Below are 4,552 nucleotides of genomic sequence, written 5' to 3'. Positions count from 1 at the left end.
TGAATGCGTTCACATATGTTCATCTAGCGGAAATACAGTACGTTCAGTTCACGTTCGCCCAAAATATGAACAAGTTCATGAACAATCATTCATTGAACGCGTTCAGGTACATCACTGACAACAGGTCATTTATACAGTGAGACAGGTTTATACCATGCGAGTGCCCAGTTGATCTGGTATCGTCCAGACTCAATCCAACGTGTGCAGACAGAAAACAATTGGGACTTATTACTGTGCCACCGATGCAATACACCCAATGCTCAGGCCCTACTCATCAGAAATGTCTCTTCGATGAATTTATGGTGTTTCCAGTCAGTTTGCTGACTCTAACATTATGCTACAACTTGCATACTTACTGTACACTTGCCTTAAAGGTGCACTATGTAGTTTTGTGAGAGTCGGAGAAGTGAATAATTTCTAAGGTATATTTTCACAACTGAATAAACAAACTGTGCTCAGAGGAAAAGTGGATCCCCGGATCACTGTTTGAAGATAGAAAGCTACCTGAAAAGTTACTATTCCACTGCTGTCGTTTACAAAGGCAGGGCCCGCAATTTTGTTAACAAACGTATTTAGGCTCATGTTTGGTTCACAGTGCCTAAAAAGAATGACAATAAATTTCTTAAGCAGGCTCTGCAAATGAATCCCCCTCCTCCAAAAACTGCATAATGCACCTTTAACCGGACTTATGGCTGTGAAAAATAAAGAGATCAGACTGATTTGAAAGCAGAGGGCCCCTGGTGTGAGGGCCACTTTACTCCTCCTGTTAACCACAGATTGCCCAGCAACGCCGAACGGCTCATGGATGCAGACATCTACTTTTATCCACAGATCAAATTAGCAGGATTCCATGTAATTCAGTGTAATGTACCCAGTTAGAGTACCAGTATGTGTGGACATTAGTCATTCGGCCTGGCCACTCAATCAATTTAATTATGCAAAGCAGAGCAGCACTTACTGCCTGCTTGGTGGGGCTTGGTCTCTCTCTTTGTGTGTGTGTGTGTGTGTGTGTATGTGTGTGTGTGTGTGTGTGTATGTGTGTGTGTGTGTGTGTGTGTGTGTGTGTGTGTGTGTGTGTGTGTGTGTGTGTGTGTGTGTGTGTGTGTGTGTGTGTGTGTGTGTGTGTGTGTGTGTGTGTGTGTGTGTGTGTGTGTGTGTGTGTGTGTTGATTGTCAGGTTCATCATCCGTGTGAGTCTGTAACTTTGATTGCCACTGTGGCACGATTGTATCGGAATAATCCCACAATGTACAAGTGCACTGTTAATATTTGTGTCCTTTAAACTTTGTCTTTATGTGGACATAAATAAAATGTTCTAAATGTGTGTGTGTGTGTGTGTGTGTGTGTGTGTGTGTGTGTGTGTGTGTGTGTGTGTGTGTGTGTGTGTGTGTGTGTGTGTGTGTGTGTGTGTGTGTGTGTGTGTGTGTGTGTGTGTGCGTGCGTGCGTGCGTGCGTGCGTGCGTGCGTGCGTGCGTGCGTGCGTGCGTGCGTGCGTGCGTGTGTGTATCTGCGTACGTTTGAGTGGGAAGCAGGACATGTCGGTACAGCACATTGCCTTTGTGAACGTCTACTGCGTTTGCTGTGTCTCTGCAGATCTGCGAGAAGCAGCTTTATTTCACACGGAAGGTTAAAAGCAGGTGTTTGAAGAGCAGGGGGCCTGGTACTCCAGAGGCTGTCAGCTTCCAGAGAGCAGGGGACATGACGTGCTGAATCCGGGATCTGAATGTGCACGGATTCAGAGCACAACAATGTGCTTTGGATGGTAGGAACTGATTGTCACTCCATAATTTTCTTTGAATAAATATGAGTATGAATATGAGGAGCGTAGGTGTGCCCGGTGACAAGGAGCTTGTCTTTTCCCGCTGACAGCCTCATAATACTTGTCAGGACATGTCCCCTCCCCCTTTCCGTTCACATCCTAATTATTAACTGCTTTGTTGAGGACAACCTTTCAAAATAGTTGTCTTTTGGATTTTTAGTTAAAGCATTGTTTTACTTTGAGAAGAGTATTGTCACCTTTCACAACACATTTGAGCAGCCACCAGTGTTGACGGCCCCCCGGGTATACAAAGTGATTAATGCAAAGCGATACACGACTTGCTTTCATTTTGAAAACACAGGCCCACTAAAACACACAGGAACAGAGCTGGGAGGTATAGGCTACTGAGGATGAAGGTATACCATCATAGAGCTGGGAGGTGTACTGAGGATGAAGGTATACCATCATAGAGCTGGGAGGTGTACTGAGGATGAAGGTATACCATCATAGAGCTGGGAGGTGTACTGAGGATGAAGGTATACCATCATAGAGCTGGGAGGTGTACTGAGGATGAAGGTATACCATCATAGAGCTGGGAGGTGTACTGAGGATGAAGGTATACCATCATAGAGCTGGGAGGTGTACTGAGGATGAAGGTATACCATCATAGAGCTGGGAGGTGTACTGAGGATGAAGGTATACCATCATAGAGCTGGGAGGTGTACTGAAAATGAAGGTATACCATCATAGATCCATGCAAAGATCCATATTATTGCTATACCGTCATCTAAGATACATTATTGTAAAAATAAATCCATACCAGGGTTTTCCATTAATTACCTAGACTGTGGCGGCCCACCACAGTCTAATTAGTCCCGCCACAGTTGTATAATGAACCCAAAAAAATAAAAGAAATTATATAAAGTTTGCCAATAGAGATGTATTGGCAGTGGTAGTAGTCGTAATAGTAATCCACTATATATATAAATTTTTTCTAAAAAATAAACCAGTTCAACACAGGTAACCACTTTTGCTTCATTTCTTTGATGGCTCAAATGTATGCTCTAGTCCAGTGGTTCCCAAACCTCTCCTCGAAGCACCCCAGCCGTTCCATGTATTTGTTAAATTCCACCACCAGCACACCTTGATTCAACTAATAAAGGGCTAGTTAAGTTGTATCAGGTGTGCTAGTGGTGGAATTTAACAAATACATTGAACGGCTGGGGTGCTTCGAGGAGAGGATTGGGAAGCACTAGTCTAGTTCATCATAGATCTAGCCTCTTTATTTTGCTCTCAAAGTGCACCAGATTGATGCATTTAACTTTAAAATGTACACACAAAAAAAAATCCAGTGGGGCATGGCCCCGGACCCCCCTAGAGGGTCGGAGGTTCACCCCCCCATAGTCTCTGAAAATCCTGTGGGAAACACTGCATACTGTATTTTTTAAAGTTAAATTGCTTTGCATCAGCATTTTGAATGAAAGGGGACATGCATTGCTATTCCTTTCACTATTTGGGCAACTTTACACAATTCCTGTGAGTCTATGGAACACATAGATTTTTTTTTAAATGCATTGTTTTGTATTTCTAATCAAGTACTCTAAAGCAGCATTTTTCCACTTCAAGATTTCAAGCTGTTTTGGGCTGGGCTCCGCCCATAAGCGCTTTGAGTGACAGTCACCCACAGTCTGCACTGGCAGACAGAGAGAGAGATAGAGAGATAGAGGAGGGGTATACTAATTAATTTTGCTGCTGGGGGGCATAATCCCACGGGACAATGCATTGGTAACTTGTTTCAAATGACAATATACCCCTGTGAATATTATTGCATGGATCGGAATACGGGCGCACGCGTGGGAGCGTGCGCAACGATATTTTGACAGTGATATGTGTCCCTCTCTATCTCTCTCTCCCTCTCTCTATCTCTCTCTCTCCCTCTCTCTCGCTTGCTCGTTCTCTGCTGTCTCTGTTGGCACCCGCGCACGTCAACCCGTTTGAGGAAATAATTCCACTCGCTCTGTTGTTGAGCGAATTGTTGATTGTGGGCGGTGACTACAATCAATGCCTTACTCACGTCAGCAAAACATTCAAATCAGAATGGCTTAGTTGAGTGAGGGAGGATCTTGTGAACTCGAGACTGGACTGATGAGTCAAAATGAGAATTAGAGACACAGACCCCATTGATATAAACCCCCATTGCTAGGAAACAATGCTAAACACTGGAAAATGCCATTTATAAGACAGCACCATGTCAACTTTTACCATTACGACATCATGACATAGAAAATATGGCTTGTAATTTGTACTGAAAAATTATACTGTCAATGTAACGGGGAAGCCCGTGGGTATGTCCACAGTCACGGAAACAGGTGTGTTGACGAGTGACTGTGGCAGTGCGGGCTGGTAAATTAAACTCACTTCCCCATAACAGGGTTAACAGACGCATAGGTACGGTAGTTAGGAGTGAATTCACTTCTTAGTGCAGCGGCCTGTGTCGTCGCCCGCGGACGCGGGAGCCCCCTGTTCGACTCCCCCTCGGGACATTCTCATTTAACATCAAAACACAACGCAGACCCAGTATGATCCGTCACATCAACATACTGTCAAAACTAAGAGAAATGCAATTATTAATAATGAGATTTGACGGCGTGAATATCTAAGTATGGATTCTCAGGGCAACTAATGTCAAAGTACAGAAAATTGCTGCTCAATTAAATTATACGGTAGCAGTCCCTATAAGACAAGGTGGGTGGAGCTGTAATTAACACAACACAAGGATTCAGTGTCCTCAATG

The sequence above is a fragment of the Notolepis coatsorum genome (genome assembly GCF_963971535.1).
Source record: "Notolepis coatsorum genome assembly, chromosome: 7".
NCBI lineage: Eukaryota > Metazoa > Chordata > Actinopteri > Aulopiformes > Paralepididae > Notolepis > Notolepis coatsorum.
Note: the sequence above shows the minus strand (reverse complement) of the source record.